General features: G+C 37.3%; 1 protein-coding gene across 8 annotated transcripts in view; it reads right to left on the reverse strand.

Moving 5' to 3' along the window:
- Nucleotides 1-21323, reverse strand: part of HMG20A (high mobility group 20A) — an 84313-nt gene that overhangs the window by 55599 nt on the left and 7391 nt on the right. The window contains exon 1 of one of the 8 annotated variants that reach the window (XR_008911701.1): nucleotides 7712-8316. The exons of 6 other annotated variants lie outside the window; for them this stretch is intronic. The gene's annotated coding sequence lies outside the window, so the exon portion shown is untranslated. Of the gene's footprint in view, nucleotides 1-7711; nucleotides 8334-21323 lie in introns of those variants that run through there. One more of the 8 variants, XM_056796770.1, reaches the window with a different exon arrangement.

The raw sequence follows: 21323 nt of genomic DNA on the forward strand, positions 1-21323 counted from the left end.
CAAGTCTAGAAGTGGTGAGGGAAGACAACAAAGATAACTTCTAAGAAACAATGTTACATGATATATTTATCAGGCAGCTACAAAACAAAGAGCTATGGAGAGTAAAGGTTTCATTACTGAAATGGAGAATCGGGAAAAACTCTTTGGAAGAGGCCATTTGGATGGCCAACTAGTATTTTTTAAGCTACTGATCTATGCCAGGATCTTTGCTCAACACTTGCTCACTAATAGGATATGTCATCTCTCAGCTCCAGACATTTTCACTGGCTTTCCTTCATACCTATACTGGTCTCCCACCTCTGAATTCCTTCAGGTTCCTACTCCAATCCCACCCTCTAGAGGGAACCTTCCCTAAAGTCTCTTAATTCTAGGGCTCTCCCTCTCTGAATTCTTTTCTCTCTATCTAGTATATAGCTTAAGTCCTTGTTTGCTTCTCCCCCCCCCCCCAAACTGTAAACTCCTTGAGAGCAGATCATCTTTTAGATCTTCTTGTGCCCTCACTGCTTAGTACAGTGACCAGAACAGACACAGAACAAATACCAGCTAGCTGCTCCAGAGCTTATATTATTTTTAAAACTTAAAAAAATGTTCTCTCCCTCCCACCTTGCCCTCCATTCAGGGGGAAAAAAAGGAACAAGAGAGGAATCCTTGTAACAAAAAGACAATCAATATCAAGTAAAACAAATTCCTGAAGTGACCATACCCCAAAACATTTATCTCATTCTGCACCTAGAGTCCACCATCCCATCAGGGGTGGGTAGCCTGCTTCAATAGTCTTGTGAAGTTGTGGTTGGTCATTTTGCATTGATCATAGTTCTTAAATCTTCCAAAGTTATTTGTCTTTACACTGTAGCTATTACTCTATAAATTATTCTTCTGAATTTGTTCATTTCACTAACATTATGTCATATAATTTCCCAGGAGTTTCTCTCTGAAACCATGCCTTAAGTATTTTTCTTAGCACAACTGCATTCCATCACACACTACATATCACAAAATACACCGTAATTTGTTCAGTCATTCTGTAATTCATCAAAAACCTCCTAGTTACCAAATATTTTTTCCCACTACATAAAGAGCTACCTTCTCTTTGACCTTTTTTGGGTTACAGGTCCAGCAGTAGTAGTGTCTCTGGATCAAGGAATGTGAATAATTTGGTAAAGTTGAGGGCCCAATTCTCAATTCCTTTTTATAAAAACTGGACCAATCCTCAATTTTACCAATAGGGCACTAATATGTCTGTTTGCCTGTAGCTCTTCTAACATCAGTCATATTTGATGAGTGTGAGATGGAACCCCAGAGTTGATTTAATTTGCATATCAAGGAGTTCACATTCTAATAGGTAGTGCTAAATTAGGCTTTAGTGGATGAGAAGGAATTCATCAGGCAAATAAGGAAAGCAAGGACACTGAAGATATAGGGACATAGAAGCAAAAGATGGAGGTAGTAGGCTAACAAAGCCTATTTGGAAGAGGAGAAGTCAGTTCCAGTTTGGCTGGAACAATAAGGTTATACAAAGAACCACAAGGCTAAAAGGTTGAGTGGTGACACAGACAGCATAGGGCCTTGATTTCCTAGCAGAACAGTCTGGACTTCACAGTAGGCAAGAGAAAGCTGCTAAAGATCTCTGGGCAGATGATCTTTGTATGAGAAAAACCATAGGGAATTGATATTGATCATATAATAAGCAGCTACTACGTACCAAACAAAAATGACAGTTTAGACAGTAAACTTTCCAAGTTAACTGTATACTGGATTGGTGAAACATGTATACATATGAGGAAACACAATTTTTTAAAGCAAGTTCTGAGATTTCTACAGGGAATAACTGGTGCATCAGTTACAATTACTTGGCTTCTAATAGTTTCTGAGTTGTCTGGGGCCCTGAAAGGAGGCTGCTCTGCCCAGAGTCACTACAGCTAGGCTGTGTCTGGTGAGATTTGAACCTAAGTCTTAGGGACATTTGCCCAACCATGCTGTATCATGGCTGCCCCAAGTACAACATAATTTCTGCAGACAGAACCTTAAGCTAGGGAGGATTAGAAGGGCTCTATTATAGGTAGTGGCCCTTGAACTAAGCTCTTAAGGAAGCTAGGGATTCTGAAAAAAACGATCTCCAAATTAGGATATGGATGCCCCAGGAATGGCACAGGACAATCCACTAGGATGTGGGAAGAAAATCTTATAAAAAACATTTATATATTTAGTTTTAGGTAACTACAACAAAAAAAGAAATTAATATTTGCCAATATTTAATATACAGAGAGACTCTGGCACCTTTACTCAGTCCATATGGCAGATGGTTTCATGTCTTGTAGAGTATGTAAAGTATCCCAAGAGAAAAGTGAGTTTCACAACACAGAGTTATTGGCAGGGGGAATCTCTATTTACATAGTATGGTCATATTATAAAATACTAGTTTATATGTACCTGGTTAAATAAATATATTGGGGAAGGGGACAGAACTTATATAATACCTACTTTGTGTCAATTGTTGTGCTAAATGCTTTACAAATATATATCACTTGATCCTCACAATATTATAAAACCCCATGTCAACACGATTAAAACTGGAAACACAATTTTCTAAGTTCTTTAAAATCTTCCAAAGAGTTTCTGTGAGTTTTGAAGCTATTTGTTATGCCTATAAAAATTCAACAACTTTCTATTAGCATGCAAAAACTGGCTGACATCAGGAAGATGGTTATTTACTAGCTGAATTTCAATACAAACTTTTGCATGACTGGTAAATGAGGCTGAAAAATGAATATTATGATTTAGTAAGCATGGCCAAAGATAGACCTCTTCCATTCGTATCTTTGTAAGGCAGCTTTCTTAGATATGACAACCCTAAAAACCAATGACTGAAATAAAATAAACTTAGAACCAGCCCTTAAATAAGTATATCAGAGTGCTAAGCCAAAATTTTTAATGGAAAACATAAGTCACATCACATAATATTAATGCAATTAGTATTTTTAGTGAAAGTAAAATTTTTTACTATCAGTAAATTGTTAAATTTTGTTGCTAAAAGTGAATCTTTTAAAATATTGCGAATTCATTTCATCTTTTTAATTTTAGTTTATGTTTTATGATATAAAGTAGATAGAGTATTAGACTTAGAACTAGGAAGAACTGAATTTGGTTTTGCCTCAGACACTAGTTTTGTGATCTGGGGCAAGTGGTTTTTCCTATTTCAGTCTCAGTTTCCTCCTCTATACAATGGAAATTATAGCAACCTACCTTATGGGTTTGCTGTGAGGATCAAATGATAATATAAGGTACTTTGACAACTTTAAAGCACTATGTATATATTTACATATTAGTAAAATAATGCATACATGCAATTTATAAATATAATTGAAAGAATTTACTCAATTTTTTTAAACTGATAGAGTTGTTGGGACAAAAGTCTAAAGACCCCTAGTCAAAAAATGTTGGTCTAGGCATTAGGTATACTAAGCAACAGAAACGATAGAAAAATAAGGCAAGTTTTTAGGTAGACCAGACAGTGGATAAAGGGAACTAAAGCATGCAAAGTCTGGAAAGGTGTGCTGGATTAAGAATGTAAAAGGCTTTATATGTTAACCAGAGGAGCCAGCTTTGTATCGAAGAATTAGCAGGAAGGCAGTGGAGTTTTTGGAGGGTGACATGGCCAGACCTATGTTTAGGAATATTGCTTTTGGCAGCTGTGGGGAAGATAGTTTGGGAACAGGCAGAGTTTGTTAGCTTGAATGGATTCAGAAAGATATGTTAGAAAACCAGAACAAAAAACTAAGTAGTGAGCAATGGAGGGGTTTAGATTGGGGTGGTGGCAGTAGGAAGAGAGAAAAGAGAAAGACATACGCTATATTGTAGAGGACTTAGTAAGTGATTAGATGAGAGAAGTAGGGAGCACACAAAAAATAAGATTTTGAACATGAGAGACAGGGTGGTGCCACATGTAAATTGTGAAATCAAAAAAGGCACTTGAGTTTGGGATCATATTATCAGAAACCCAGAGACAGAAGAATCACAGAGGCCATCTTGATCTCAGAACTGGGCTTTCCCCACTATCTCATGTTGCCTATCAGAATATATCAAAGACATCAAGCATCTCTACACTTCAGATCTATCTAGCAGGCAGAAGCACAATGACTCACTGGGTTTAAAGTCAGGAAGATTTAAATTCAAATCCTGCCTCAAACACTTAAAAGCTCTGTGATCCTAGGCAAATCATATGACCTGATAGGGTCTCAATTTAGGTCCCTCAGTTCTAAATCTACAATTCTCTCATCCAGCTGCTTATTGAAAGCCTCCAGTACTGCAATGATTGAAAACATAAAAAGGATCTAAGCTCAAAATTAAAATATAACCAAACGGACTGAATAGTACTAATCAACTGTAACAAACCTGAAATTCAGTCATAAGAGATAAACCATTAAACAATTAGTTCCATTTTTCTGAGATCATGTTGCTTTACATCTACAAAAGTGGCAATATGATCGAACAGAAAAAGTTAAGTTAAGGGATCAAGAGAGTTCTGCTTCAGCCTGGATATAACACTTAACAAAGTATATCTACATTTTCTCATTTATGAAGTGATGAGTAGATTGAATGATCTCAAGGATTTCAATTATATGATTTATTTCATCACTATTATTCATCTACATTTAAAGTTAAGAATTTTTATCTGTCCAGTGCCACATCTTTCAACATGGAAACTTGAGTTGAAATCTTGGTTTAATGCTCTGATAATTACTTAAGGGTCTGATTCCAAGTTTAGTTTATTTCAAGTTGTCTTTCAAACTAAATATAGAATAATCTCACAGACTTTGACTTAACATGTGTGATAAATATGACATATATCCAGACAATAACACCTATGAAGGACAGTCTTTCTTTATCTTAAATTTAAAATGTTCCTGCTACTTCAACTTTCACGTTTTGTCCAATTAAAAAATAGAACCTCCCTGAAACTCTGCTGAAAAAATTTTTTTAATTTTAATTTTTTAAAAGGGTATGAGAGGAAAAAGGAAAGAGAAAAGAAAATGACTAGAAAGGTTTCTCTTAATACAAGATAATATCATAGCTTTTGTTACCTTAGATGACCAATCACTTGGATTCTGATAATGGAAAATATTAATAACTTAGGCTGGAAGAGCTAAGAAGGGGATTTATCAGATTCAAGTCATAGGTAACCATTTTGCTAAACACAAAGGAATAAACATTTTGGCTTACAGACCAGGAAGACGGATGGATATATGGAAAGCACTGGTCATGTCTAAAGTAATGAATCACTACAGACCTGATGAGCCAACACAAAAGCATTTCCTTAACCTCAGAGAGGAAACTGAAGGCAGCAAAAAAATCAAGTGTTTTAAAGAGCTCAAAATGAGGTCCAAAGGTGAGAAAAAACAAAATGTGCAACAAGAATGAAATTTTCTCATACAAAAGAAAATGCCTATTCAATAGAGTTCTACTCTGTGATTAAAGTTAATTTATACTAATTCCAAATAAATTTTCTATCACTCTTTTCTTAGGATACAAGTTAAGAGTCTTTATTATCTATCCTGTCCCTCATCCTCTAAGGCAGACTAAACGGGAAAAAATCACCTCTACCCAAACTCAGGGTTATCTGCAGACGGATTGCCTGTACTGAAGATTATCGAAATCAAATTTCTTCAAATATAAAACACTTCACTAGCTCTCATGTCCCGGAGGAAGTGGTGAGTCAGACAGTAAGGCAGCAGAGTCTGAGGCTTATGTTAATGCTTTACATTGGCCCAGAAGAGAAGTTCACTCCGGCCATATGCTCATTACAGTCCAAGAGAACGGAGCCATGAAATTGATCACTCTCATTTTTACAGAGCTGGCACCGCACCAGGTCTGCTGACAGTCCTTTAGCCAATGAAGGTCATATATTAGAAAATCCAATCTACAATCAAAGATCTTCACCAGTCACCCAGAGCTGAAAGCTGAATGCTACTGCTTACACAACGTACTATCCAAACATGCATAGCTCTACAAAGGGAAATCAATTGAATGATGATCAGAATATCTTTTGGCATGCAAGAAAGAACTCAACTCTCAAACAAAACAATGCCCATAGAATAAAGCAGGGGTGCTCAGACCTGAACCTCAGCAAGCCTGCTACCACCTACACTTCCTACTATTCCCGAGTCACAAACAGATGAGAGATGCAGTATGTTGCAGAGGAAAGGTGAGGCTAAGAACCCTGGCTCTTATTCTGACCCTTGAATTTCCTCATCTGTAAGTGAGGAGGCTGGACTAAATGATCTCCAAGTTCTTGTCCAATTCAAAATTCTAAGATGCTACGAAGAGGAAAGAGGAGATGAAAAGCACCAGCAATAAATTCCAGAAGCAGAGCCAGTTTATCAATACAAAAGCAGTGCTCAGGGTAACATGCTTTTGATGGGTGGGAAACACACAAAATACAGAATTGTTACAGGGTTGCATAATGGAAAGAATACTGGATGGAGTTGGAAGACCTTGAGGGAAGAAAATACTGGCTCCAATACTCAATGCATGGAATCACACCCTTTCTCTATGCTCTGTTTCCTTATATGTTAAATTAAAAGGTCCTTTTCTGTCCAATCACACTCCAGCAGCTGCTACATAAGTTGGAGTTAGGTGGCAAAAACAAAAACCCTCAAACAATCAGACAATGAGGTATTACCAAACTGCTTTAAGCTGCATCCTAATTGTGGAGTTGGGGGCAGGAAGAGCAGACTGAAATGAAAGACTGGGGAGGGGGGGAAAGGGGGGGAGAAGGAACCTGAGCAAGGCTTCTGGAATACAGCCTATTCTAAACAGTGACTCCAGGTATAGGCCAAACCCAGGCCAGTTCAAGGGCTGGTACAAAGGCACAAGGTGATTAAAAACAAACAAACAAAAAACTTGTCAATTCAATTCAATAAGCATTAAGCACCTATTTCTGTGCCAGTCATTGTGCTACCCACAGTTGCAAACACAGATCACAATCACCACAAAGTATTTCCTCAAAGCAGAGATTATCTACAGTATTCCAGCTTTCCACAAGACATGAGCCACAGTTGTCACCTCCCCCATTCACATGCATACCTTGCAAGAGAAAGAGAACAAAAGGAAACAAAGCACTATGCTAGAATACCACAGAAAAACTGTTTCCCCAAAGAGGATGAGAGCAAATTCTTTAGTATCATATAATAATGGGCACTAAACCAACCCTGTATCTTCATTCCTCTAGGGATAGCACCTCTCCCAATGCAGTGTTCCAAGGCCCAATGTAGTCTTACACAGAGAATGATCGATGTTATCAGAGATGCTTAAGAGTATTAGTCATTATATACTTCATGTATGAATAAAGTGGAGAACATGGAGTTTCTGAGTGCATCCTAAGTCTGAGATAAAGTGTAACTTGATCATTTTATTTGATGTGAATTCCTAAGCCTAATACATTCTTTTTAATTGATTAAAAAAAAAAAACTTTTACCTTCTATCTTAGAATCAATATTATGTATTGACTTCAATGCAGAAGAGTGATAAGAGTTAGGCAATGAGGGTTAAGTGACTTAAGTTGGGGTCAGTTAGGACATGTCAAAGACCACATTTGAACCCAGGATTTCCTGTCTCTAGGCCTAACTCTCAATTCATTGAGCTACCTAACTACCTCTTTAATTAATTTTAAAATGCATTCCAGAACAATTTAGGTTTTACTCATACCACTAACCTTCATCCTCTTAAGTAAGGACCTCATCGGGATGTTATTAACTTAGAATTTCCTCTTCTTTCTTTTTCTTCATCTCAAAACCCTTGGATAGCAGCTATTCCTTTCCTCCATTGTCAGATAATGTGACTGTATCTCTTAGCCAGGACTACCTATACATAAATCCTTGAATCAATGCCCTTAACTGAAAGGGATAATGGGAGGGAAAAAAAGACTGACATTTATATAGTGCTTTAAGATTTGCAAAATGCTCTCCACTTATCTCATCTAATTTTGCCCATGGCATAAGTTCTATTGTCATTATTATCTCCCTTACCAGATAAGGAAACTGAGGCTGAAAGAACATGACAGTGGAAGGGAGCAATGGATTTGAATGGAGAAGAAGTGGAAACAAATCTTCCTTTGGTCATTTACTCTGTTTGACCTTTGCTGAGTCACCTGACTTCCCTTATAGCCCTTCTCTTCTTTCTCCAAGTGCCATTCAGGTAACACAGTATCTGATATCTGGGGTTGCTGCTCCCACCTCCCAGAGGCTGTGGAAAGAGAGTTTATAAAATAAAGTATTTGGACCACAGTAAGGTCCTTTCTGTCCTTAAATCTATGATCTTAGATGACTTGTCCAGGGTCACAAAGTTATGAGGCACCTGAGGAGGATTTGAATACTTTCTTTTTTTTTTTTAATTTTATTTTAATAACAAAGTTCCACATAAGTTTTCCAAAATAATATGATCCATATTGTCTCCTTCCCATTTCTTGGAGCTAACAAGCAATTCAATCTGGGTTATACATGTATTATCATGCAAAATACATTTCCATGTTATCATTTTTGTAAGTGAATAATCTTATAAAACCAAAACCCCATAACATATACAAGTGATAAATCATGTTTTCATCTGTTATGAGCCTAATGAATCTTACTCCAACAGAGATGGGTAGCATTCTTTTTCATAAGTCCCTCAGAATTGTCATGATTCACTGTATTGCTATTAGTAGCAAAGTCTATCACATTTGATCATTCCACAATATTGTACTTATTGTATATAATGTTCTCCTGTGAACTACGGCTTTCTTTAGAGCACTAGTCAAGAATTTTGCCTGCTAATCTGAGATGCCTCACCATGAATGCTCAAAGTGATTTATCCTTCAGCCAGATCTTCCTTGTATCCAAACTTTATCTCCTACTACTGGAGTGTATGATCTTTGAAGGCAGGTCATTTTAATCCTAAGTAAAAAATGATTTGTGACTTTTCAAGCATCTGGCACCATGGCAGGTGCTTAATAAAGAAAATAAATAATAAAATTTAAAAAGAGTGAATTAAAGGTTCTTTACTGCTTTGAATTTTTGGTTCCATAATAGTGAACACTCATTTTAAAACTCTTCGTAAATGTCAAGAAGGAACCTAAGCTTTTATTGGACAAATAAAACGCCTAGACATATTCTCTGCTTGGCTACAGAGGACAGCAAATGGCTGAAGTTTCAAGGAGGCAAATTTCTGCATGATATAACTAGAAATGTCCTGTCAAAGCTGGAATGGGTTTCCTGATGAGGTAATGAGCTATTTGGAGTCTTCCATTTCACTACTGAAGTCTTCCAGATTGGGCTGAATGCATTCCTAGAGGGGTCCTACAGGGGAGATTCCTGTTTTTCTATAGACTGGATTAAATAACCTCCTACTCTAGATCCTGTCAATGTCAAAATGACACCACATATTCATAACATTGAGACAGTCACCCCCATTCCTCCCAAGAAACATCATCTTTCCTTTTTTTCCTCTTTTTTTTGCATAAAAAACATTTATTAAACACTTACTAGATGCTATGTACTGGGGTTCATAAAAAACAAGTAAGCCAGTTCTTGCTCCCATTTACATTCTTAACTAGGAGAGACAGAAAATAAAAGTAGGTTCAGCTGTGGGGAGGCAGAAAGGCAGAGAAACCCTCAGAATGCAGCTGAAGGGCAGATGGTGAAGCCAAGGTATCCTTAGAGTTGATCAGCAGGAGGTATGACAGTACCAGGGAACTGCAGGTCACATAGGTAGGTCAGGTGCTAAGGCCAAGGAGTCCTAAGGAGTGAGTACCAGCAGAGTTGTCAATCCATTTTCCTGGAATGAAAAGCTGGAAACTCCCATTCATCCAAGCCAGGCAAATAGCCTAGATACATAGCGAGCAATTACTGGATGTGTTCTAAGTGGCTGGGGCAGTTAAGAGTTTATTTAGATCTAAGAGAGATGATGTGACATCTTCCTTCCTCTGATTAGTATTGTATGTGAAAATACCTCTTTATTAACACATAGAAAAACCTAGAAAGTACATTTTAAAAAAAAAAGGAAAATGGTCCCAAAGTCTTAGAAATCAATATAAGCAGAGGGAGAAAAAAGGTAAGAGAAAATGTTGTAGATTACATTGTACAGATAAATGGAATGCTGCCTTAAGTCAAATTCAACACCTACAAATAGAGATTTGACTCTTCTTACTTTCCAATTACTTTTCTGGCTAATCTTTGAATTTCTGGATTGCCTTCAAATTCTGAATGAGCAGTTACATGTCTCCCCTCAAATCCAGGTCCCTAGTCATATTATTGACTTAAGGCAGTATTCTTTGTGCATAACATCCTGATTCAGATTTGTTTTGCAACCCTTTTCCTTCCAGTTTTTCAATCCTGTCATTCATATCATTGATGACAAGCTGAATATATGTGAGTACAATGAGTTTCTCCATGTTTTGGACCTTGGCTTGCTCGATCGATTTGGCTGTTTCCAAAGTCGCTTTTGGTTTGGTGTGCCACCTATATCTGGAGCACAGTTTCATCTCCTTATACCTCTTCTCTTTCATCATTTATGAAGACATCCTTTAAACACCTAAAATCCTGCTTACAGGACCACCAACTCATCTCTAAAGGTTTGGTAGGTAAGAGTGATTCTAACCTTCAAGGAATATCTTCTTAGTTTATAACAATATGGTTATAAACTCAAGAAAGTCAGAAATAATTTTGCCTCTCTGAATGAATTAGCTAGTTAACAAGGCTATTAAATGAAATTTGTAAGGCCTGGACACAGTAAATAAGAGAAAAACACCATAGTTTCAGCATTCTTTTTTAAAGACTGAAGTATAACAATCAAAATCTATCAAATAAATGATACTGAGGTCATAAAATAAAATAGTAGATAAAAAAGTTAACATCAAACTCAGTATTCAATGTATACAGACATACAACTTGTATTAGCATAAAATTATTTTCCCAATTCACAAGATCATTTGCCAACCATCACTCTCACTTTAAACACATGGTTATGGCCTTTAAAATACTGGGTAACTAAGTACAGCAGATAGAGCACCAAGCCTGGAGTCAGGAAGACCTGGGTTCAAATCTTACCTCAGACATACCTAGTTCTGTGACCCTGATCAAGTCCTTTAACCCCAATTTCCTAAGCCTTTACCACTCTTCTGTCTTAGAAATGATACTATGACAAAAGGGTTAAAAATGAGAAGAAAAAAAAAACTATTGCGGCACCAGAAGGCTTAATTTCTCATCTGTCTTTTATATACACTCCCTATAATTTGTGTTTCTATCTCTCTAGTTCCCAATTCTTCCTTTCAATCCCTTTTTAATGCAATCTACTTCAGAACCTCTAGAGAATGATTACCATTCAGTATAATTACACATGCATTACCAAGTAGGACAGGCAGAGCACTTAAACCAACTGGGATCCCACGATGCCAGTTAAGTTTTGGTCTCATGCCATTGCAGACTCCCAGAACATGTCAGCATTATTTCAGTAAAGTAGGTTGTAGGTATAGTCGATGCAGTCTTCCATGGAATTCACCAGGTTAAAAACATATATATACACATACATACATACAGCAGGTTATTTTGAAATGTAAAAGGGCATAAAAGCACTAGCAAAAGAAAGAAGTATATCTTCCAAGTGACCAACTTTTCTAGAAACCAAGGTAAACACATGCTCTCCCTGCTTAGAGTTTGGCTTTGAAGATCCTCTTATTTTTCCTGAGTCCATGTGCTACAAACAACTTAAAAGGAATTAATTACATTTTACCCAATGAAGAGCCTACAATGTAACCTGCCATTGCTCTGTCTGGAATGTGAAAACTCTGTGCTGAAGCCCCCTTGGCCTCAGAAATAGCTTTCTCATGGCCTGATGAAGCAGTTGAGGCCATCAAGCATAAGGTGTGGTCCAATATCTATATATGAACATCACTTTGGTGCCAATTAAATCCCACTCCTTCCCTTAGTCTTAGTGTTCTTACCTAGTCTCCATGCTGCTGATTTCTCAAGTCTATTTATCCATTCCTAACCTCTCTCTTACCCTCTAGTTTTGCACTGCCAATTGCCTATTGGATATCTTGGACTGGATGTCCTGGAGACATCTTAAATTCAATATGTCCAAAACTAGACTCATTATATCCTCCATTCCTTTGGCCAAAGCCCTCTCCTCTTCCAAATGTCTTCATTATGATCAGGGGCACTATCATCCTCCCAATCACCCAGGCTTGCAACCCATCCTGAAATCCTCCTTCTTTTTCATTCCCCCTCTTCCCATATTCAACATGCTGCCAAGGCCTGTCAATTTGACCTCCATAACATCTCTAGCCCCTTTCTCTCCTGACACTATTGGCCATACCCTCATCATCTCATATGTGGTTTATTGCAATGCTGTGAAAAAAAGATTGACCAAAATCAGGATGTGAATAGAGCAGTGGTTCTCAACCTTTCTAATGCCGTGACCCTGCAATACAGTTCCTCATGTTGCAGTGACTCCAAACCAAAAAATTATTTTGGTGGCTACTTCAAAACTGTAATTTTGCTACAATTATGATTCGGAATGTAAATACCTGATATGCATTATGTATTCTCATTGCTACAAATTGAGAGGTTGGGAACTGCTGGAATAGAGAATAAGGACTGGATTTATTATTTCAATGGCATAGGAAGCTCTTGGGCAAAGCTGTAACTTTTAGTCTTAGAAAGGCATCCAGGGTGCTGAGGGCTTAAGTGATCTACCTAGGATCATAGAGCAGTTATATGACATAGGTGAGATTTTCACTCAGGGCCTTTTGGTTCCAAGGCCGCCAAGAAACAAAGACTCTCAGAATTGAAATGTGGATCTATTTTCTAATTAATGGGATTCATTCCTTTGGCCCCTCCAAGAGGACTGGTGCTAAGTTGTGGAATGAAAGAACACACAAATCTGGGGCCAAGTTCTGGCTCTGTGCATCTAGTATGGTCTAGCCCAGTGATGGGAGAACCTTTTATAGATGATGTGTTGTGCCCCACCACCACCCCACCCCAGACAGGGAAGGGAGAAAGGGAGGGAAGTGGCCCAAGCACTACTCTCAGGGAAGGGAGGAAGTAATTCCATTGGGCTGCTGGGCAGAGGGACAGGGAGCCACAGTGAAAAGGGTGAAGGGAGCAACTCTGACCGAGTCCCTCTGCCTTTCTAGTAACAAACTCTGGTCAGCCACAGCACACATGTCCAGAGAGGTCTCTGCGTGCCATAGGTTCACCAACAAAGATCTAATGGGAACTTGATCTGACATCTGAAGTCCTAGACTGGAATCCTGGTTCTTCAACTCACTCCCTATGAGGCATCAAGCAGGTTGCTTAGTCTTTCTGGGTCTTGCCTGCAAAGCAAGAGGCTAAGACAGGATGATCTCTACTGCCTTTTGCTACTCCGACATTCCTTTAAATGCCTTTCCACTGTGAATCTGTAACGCTTCAAACAAATGCTTCCATTCCCAGAATATGCTTTTGCTAAACAAATCTTAACTACCCCCAAGAAGGAAATGCTATTTGGGTCAATGCCAGAAAAAGCCAAATTCTTGACCCCTTTTAAAATAGGGGAAAGGATAATACAAATAAGATATTCATTTGTTACCAATAATAGGACTGCTAGATACACCCAAACTAAAGAGGACATACCATTAATACATGCTGAAGGCAGACAAAGCTGACCCAAGTCCTTTTTTTTTTCTGGTACACTATAAGAATCTACAACATCCTCAGTATCATGGAATGGTGCAGAGATTTTAATTAAACTCTAGGGAAAAGAAAACCTGCCAATTAGAATTTTGCAAGTAGTTTGTTTTCCTAGGAAATAAGTGGCTAGCAGCTGACACTGTCTTTTTGGCAAAATAAAGCTGCTCGTGCCCCCTTTCAGAAATCAACATAAAAACCACTCCATAACATTTACATAATATAGTCCTTAAATTAGCAGCCTGAAAAGACTGTTCTTACATATGGCATGGTCTTATAATACTACTACCATGACTTGGCACATAATAATACTGCCACACCTCAATTTTACCTATATTGTTCTTTTATATGTTACTGAGGGTGGGGGAGGAGGTCAAAGAGTCATGCTTTAGAAAACTAAAGAGAGCCTGCAGTGGAAACTACAGATTTATGAAATTCAGAAATATATTTAATAAAATCCAGAAGCAAACACGGCTCCCAAATTCGCTGGCTCAAGAATTTCTATCTAGTAAATCTATACTATATCAATAAATAGATGAAGCTTTAAAAAATTATTTCACCCAGACTCTGAATAATAAACAATTTGACTTAAAAGAAAAATAAATTATATTTTCTAATAGGAAACGACATTTTCCAAGCATTCAAAATTCTCATTCTTTTAACTTTATTATGAACCTTTAACCATAGTTCCTCTGTTCCCCCACTTTTACAAATTTGCATGGAAGTACTAAGAATGTAGTTCCTGCTTATAGTTGTTTATAGCACTTCTGGCATCTGGGTTCTAGAAATAAAACCTAAAAAGGATTCATTTGACCCATATTAAGAAATTAGGTAAAAAGATCCCTGAAATACTTACTCCTTGAAATTTACCTTCGTCTTAAGTAGGTGCTTGGAAATAAGTAGGTACTATTTTGTGTTAAGAACTGACTATTGCTAACAAATTGTTTCAAACTGTTGTACATCTGGAGATTTTCCCCTCAAAAGATGAAACTAAGCAATTCATTTTAACTTTCATCTGGCTCTTATAACTCATGTAATAAAAGTTACTGAGTTGAATGAGTACCATTTCTCTAAAAATTAAGATTTTGCAATATTGGGCTTTAGTTATTTAATAATGGAAAGAAGACTGGATCTGGCTAGAAGACTGATTGGGGCAATTTATTCCATCTCTACAGTCCTCAATTTCCTTTTATGTAAAATCAGGAAGATAGATTAGATGACCTTAGAAGCTTTTCCAACTCTCAATGATTAGAATCCTAAATGGGAATGTTAGAAGAGAAAGGCATCAACAATGTGGAATAGCCATCATTCTTTGCCAAGTATCAATGTAAAGATTTGTCATCTTGCCATGACATAGTCATGATGGATACAATGCTAATAATACATTGTATACCATGCTTCTAACCTAGCAGCAGGAAAATGCTTGAGTAATTAGACCACCTCAGTACCATGTTCCAAAAATTCTGGTTCTGGCAAAGGACACAAGTGGTCCCGCCAAGATGCCACCACTGAGAGCACTCTGCCTCTAGTTTAAAATTTAGGAAATGTCAGCAGGTGCAGCTGAGCTATAGAAGTTGGGTAAAATCTGTCCACAACTGCCAACTCCTTTAAGCAGAAGAGATGCTCATCATTAACTGAGATCCCTGAAGAATTTCAAGAAAGATGTTCAGCACAGAACAAAGGCCTCTGTAATCCCATATAGATGACAATGAAGGAGGAACAGAGAATTCGTCCTAATTATGGGTACCAAGCATCAACGATATGTTAACTCTCTAACAGCTCATATACAATACAGTTCTTGTCATAGGAACTTATGTCTACTTACTACCTCAAGTAAAATGAAGAACATGACATTGAGTATTTGTGTAATAAAAACATCAAAGACACAAAAAACTGAACAGCTGTTAGCTTTCAATTGTTTTGAGTGTCCTTGTTTTTTACTGTTTGGTAGTTAGGATAAAATACAAACTCTATAGCTTAATATTAAGGCCCTCTATGACAGTGTTGGCCAACCTTTTAGAGATCACTTGCCCAAACGGCACCTTCAAGCTGCCTGTGAGCCCTCCACGTTGCCCCAGCCAATGGAAGGAGGAAGTGCTTGAATTGGTCTGCTGGACAGAGGAGCAGGACATGTGAAAAATGTCCTAAATCATAGTGGAGAGGGGGAACAGAGCAGTGCCAAGGCATGCATGCCACGCCTTTGCCAACACAACTCTATGACCTTACTCCAACCTAACTTTTAAGCCTCATTTCTCTTAAGTTTGCTTCACACACTCTATGTTCCAGCCAAATTGGAATACTAGTTATTCACTGCTTTTGTTGTTGGGCACGGATATATCCTGAACTCCAAAACCTGGATTCATTTCTGCCTCTGCTTCTTCCTCTTCCTTGAAGGTTCATCTCAGGTACTATCCTTCTATGACATTTTCCCTGATTCTCCCATCTCAAATTTTCTTAGAGCACTAATCTGGTGCACATTGCTTTCATTCCATTGTACTGTGTCATCCTAAGTGGAGTACATCCACATTATTTAATTTTAAAGTCTTTGTGAAAAGGGACTGTGCTCTTTCATTTTGGTTTGCCCCACTGTCCAGCATAGGGTCTGCCATATAAGAGATGCTTGTTAAATATTTACTGAATTATAGGGAAGGACAGTGCCTGAGGTAGCTCTGGTTGAGAATGAGACTGGAGGGCTCTCGGTTGTGGATAGAGTACAGGGCCTGAAGTCAGGAAAACCAGAGACCAAATCCAGGTTTAGGCCCTTACTAGCTGTGTGACTTAAGCCCATTTGCCTTAATTTCTTCATCTGCAAAATGAGCTGGAGAAGGAAATGGCAAACTCGTCTAGTATTTTTGCCAAGAAAACCTTATGGGGTGACCAACAGTCAGACATGGCTGAAATGGTCAGACAAGACTGAAATGAGTGAAAAGAAACTATTGTAGAAGATTCAGTTTCAATAGAAATTCAGCGTGATGCATAGTAGAGTGGAAAAAGAACAATTTGCCCATATTAAAAAAGGAGATTCCTAGTGTGTTGAACTGAATTGGTTACTATCTTTTAGATTAATAACTTTTTTTCTTTTTTAAAATTCTTGTCTTCTATCTTAGAATTAATATTAAGTATCAGTTCCAAGGCAGAAGAGAGGTAAGGGCAAGGCAATTGGGTTAGGCAATAAGTACCCTCACAAATATTTGAGGCCAAATTGGAACCCAGGCCCTCCCATCTCCAAGCCTGGCTCTTTATCCACTGAGTCATTTGGTCTAAGGGAAAGTCACAATCCTTATTTCACTATCTCATCTAGCATCAAGCTTTCCAAAAGGATATGGGTTATGATAAAAACAAATCTTTTGATTTGTTTGGCTGACAACTTTTGTTTATAACCAGAAACTCTCTACATTGAAATGATCTGACTACATATCCAAGTGGCATCTGTAGATTACTATTCACTGAGGTCAAAGGACAACCATGAGTTCTGTGTAAAGGGAACCTCTTTCCTCCCAAGGTTGATAACTTTCTGCTTGTACTAGTCAGCCCATTAGCAACCTAGAACTAGGGGTTATAGGTCTGGATCAGAGAGACTGATTGGTTTCTGAGATGTGGCAGATGAAAGCAGAGGGAAAGGACATGATGTGGAGGACTATAAAAATGAGACTGTAGAGGCGGTTGGACTCTTTTTTTTCCTCTGGAGGCTGGTGGTTCAGGCAGAAGACACTCATGGGCTGGTAGGTTGGGAAATACTTTTTAAAATTTCTTTACCTCTTTATTTCTTAGACTATATTTATATTAAAATTTAATTGTTAAATGCTACTATCATTCTCATGACTTAGGGATTAATTATTTTTAAAAATGGCGACCACAATAATCTTTTTTTAAACTAATATTTTATTTCCAAATAAATTTCTAAATATCACATTTAGCATATTACATTTAGCATAATAGTTCAATGAATATGTACTGTATTTGAGAAAGGCGAATAGAAATAAATCTTGTCCCTACCCTCAAGGATCTTCTTAGTGGAAGGCCAGTTTTTTAAAAACTAGATGACAAAGTAGAAATAGAAAAGAATATACTAGTCATTTTGTGAAAGAAACCCCAAACTGCAAACTCCAAGGAATGTCATTGCCAAAGCCCAGAGATTCTAGATCAAAGAAAAATACAAACGTGCTTTATTATATACTATAAAGTAGATGGAAAAAGTGTAAGAAGAAAGGTAGAGTTAGGGATTGATAGGACAGAAAGATTACTACATCCATCTAGATTTTAAAAAATCAAGTACTAGCATCCCATATGCACAATGAAGCAAGAACAAAACAGTAAAATCCACTTGAGGGGGAGGGCTGTTAAACACTGAGGGGATTATAGTACTAGGAGCAGAGAAGGAATTTTGTGGGGCTCACCCTTCATTTATGTAACTTCTATTTTTTTCTAAGAAGAAACAAGATCGTTGTGGGAGGCACAGAGTGTATGAGTGAGATCTTCAACTTTCCCAACAATCTTGAAATATCCACAACTTCTTTAGGTATCTACAGATATTTATCATGAACAAATATATACACATACCCCTATATATACATATATACTATTACATACAAATGATACATATTCTATACATAACTATATAGGTATATATGTGTATACATATGTATATATGTGTGTGTATATATACACACACATACACACTAAAGACAGAGAGAACCAGCTTAATTCAGCACACATTCCTTTTAGTATATATGCTTTCCTTTCTTCAAATACAGATTCACAGATCTGAGGTCTAGAGATCACCTGGTCCAAACCTTGCATTTGGACATCGACAGATGGTAGCACACTTACAAGTCAACAGATGAATAAACTGCAGCCAGGAGATACTGATTTGCTCAAGGTCATACAACTCAGAAGTGATGGTGACCAGTGCTTTTTCTACTCTACATCATCATGATGCTCCATTTCTCTTCCAACACATCTAATAAAAATTTCTATGTAGATATAATCTCATTAATAACAGCTAGCAGTTATATAGTTTTAAAGCTTGCAAAGTGTACACATCTGAGTGCTTTGATTTTAACACATAAATTGTGTGAATAAAAGAATCATGTCTATTTATTCTTGGCCAAGGTTAATGTTATCATATACCAAACTGTTTAATATTCAACAGGGAAGAATAGGCAGAATGTGAGAATAGAGGTCAAACTAATCAAGACACACCAGATAGATGTACAATCTGCAATCCTGTTGCAAACATGGAATTTGACTCTGCCAGCCCACATTTAGTTCTCAGCTATGTCTTAGTTCACTGGTGTAGCAGAGAAAGTGCTCTGGTAAACCTGAGATGTTACATAAATGCCAGCCTTTATTATTCTTGTTACAATTCGGCTAATATTTCATTACAGAATAAAGGAAGCCTGGTAAAGGCTATGGCAGTGGACATTCAATCAGACAGGAGAGGCAGTATGGTAGAATGGAAGAGAACTAGGTTCAAATTTGGCCTTTTTCACTTATTAGGTGATCTGGGGTATGTACCATTCTATAAGTACAAAATCCACCAAATTTCACCAGAGAGGTGAAAACCTCTCTGGTCCTGGTTTCCTTATTTGTAAAATGACGGGTTTGGTTGGTTTTAGATGGCAATTAAAATTCTTCCTTTCTCTAAGTCTACTATTTTATGTTCTACCATGCTGGAAAGGCAATGAATATGGACCTATGAGACCAAGACTGTCATGAGAACCAAGCTAGCTAAGTTCAGAGACTCATGAGGTTAACTGTAGGGTGATAACTTTTTCATCCATAAGAACTTACTCATAAAAGGCTAGATCACTTAAAAGACTGCAAATCTGGTGTACCCACACTGGCAAAAATGATAATACTTGTTGAATAGATCCTTGAAATGTTATGATAGTGCTGTTTCATGAATTATTTCTTGCCTCCACAGACTTCAGAGTAGGGATTACTCTGTATAACTCAGTACTTAAAACATAGAGGGAACCTCCTAAAATCTTGCTACACTGAAAAAATATAATATAATGGATACATGACTAAAATAAAAATTCACAGATAGCAAAGGTTACATGAATCTGAAGGGAAACTCTGGCATCATCCTTTATTAAGGCTTCCTTAAAGCTATTTTAGTTTATTGTAATTGTTATCATGGAGTTTGTTACTAAAGCAGTCTAGGAAATTAGTAGTCTTCTCTTTGCAAAAAAAAAAAAAAAGCTAAATAAGGCATTGATGGGGATACTGAATTCTCAAGCTCCTAGCATTAAAACCCCATTAATTGAATTCAAGACTTAAAAATAGATAAATGGTTCCCCAATTCATAAATGGTCAAAATATATGAACAGGCAATTTTCAGATGAATAAATCAAAGTCATCAATAATCATATAAAAATGTTCTAAATCACTCAATTAGAGAAATGAAAATTAAAACAATGCTCAGATACCACCTCATCTGTCAAGATTAGCCAATATGGCAGTAAAGTGATAAATGTTGGAGGGAATGTAGCAAAATTGGGACACTAATGCATTGTTGGTAGAGTTATGAACTGATCCAACCATTCTGGAGGGCAATTTGAAACTATGCCCAAAGGGCTATGAAATCATGCATACCCTTTGATTTGGTAATACCACTACAGGGTCTGTATCACAGAGATAATAAAAAAAGAGAAAAAGACCTACTTGTAAAAAATATTTATAGCAGCTCTTTTTGTAGTGGCAAAGAATTGGAAACTTAGGGGGTATCTATCAAATGGAGAATGGCTGAATAAATTGTGGTATATGGTGGTGGTGGAATACTATTGTGCTATAAGAAATGATAAGCAAGATGATTTCAGAAAAAGATGCAGAGTGAAATAAACATAACTGGGAGAACACTGAAATATTACAATAACAGCAATACTGGATGATGACTATCTGTGAAAACTTGGCTACTCTCAGCAATGCATAGATCTGGGACAATCCTGAAAGACTTTTTTTCCTTTTTTTTTTATAAACCCTTACCTTCTATCTTAGAATCAATACTGTGTATTGGTTCCAAAGCAGAAGAGTGGTAAGGGCTAGACAATGGGGGTCAAGTGACTTGCCCAGGGTCACACAGCTGGGAATGTCTGAGGGCAGATTTGAACCTAGGACCTCCCATCTCTAGGCATGGCTCTCAATCCACTGAGCTACCCAGCTGCCCCCTCCTGAAAGACTTTTAACAGGGAATGCTATCCATCTCCAGAGAAAGAACTGTTGGAATTGTCTTTCACATCAGTGTATTTATGGTTTTATTTTGGGGTTTTAGTTATATATATAAGTTTGCTTTTACAACAATGACCAATATGAAAGTGTTTTGCATGACAAAAATTAAAAATAAAAGGATAAGATGATAGTAGAGTAGTTGAAAGCAGTACAGCCAAGTTTTTTTCCACAAAACTCCTGTTAAACATAGATGTAGGAAATCCAGGTCTATGAAAATGCTTCTAAAAAACGAACCAGACCAAATCCTGACAGGAAAATCCAAAAAAAGTCATAATGACCAGTCCTGCTCCACATCAAGAGAAAGAGAAGTCTATGAATTCTGAGGACAAGGATCAGTCAAAAGCAAGTAGCACCCAGGAAAAGGTTGTGCTTCAAGACCAAAGGACATCC

This window comes from Monodelphis domestica, chromosome 1, assembly GCF_027887165.1.
Source record: "Monodelphis domestica isolate mMonDom1 chromosome 1, mMonDom1.pri, whole genome shotgun sequence".
Lineage (NCBI taxonomy): Eukaryota > Metazoa > Chordata > Mammalia > Didelphimorphia > Didelphidae > Monodelphis > Monodelphis domestica.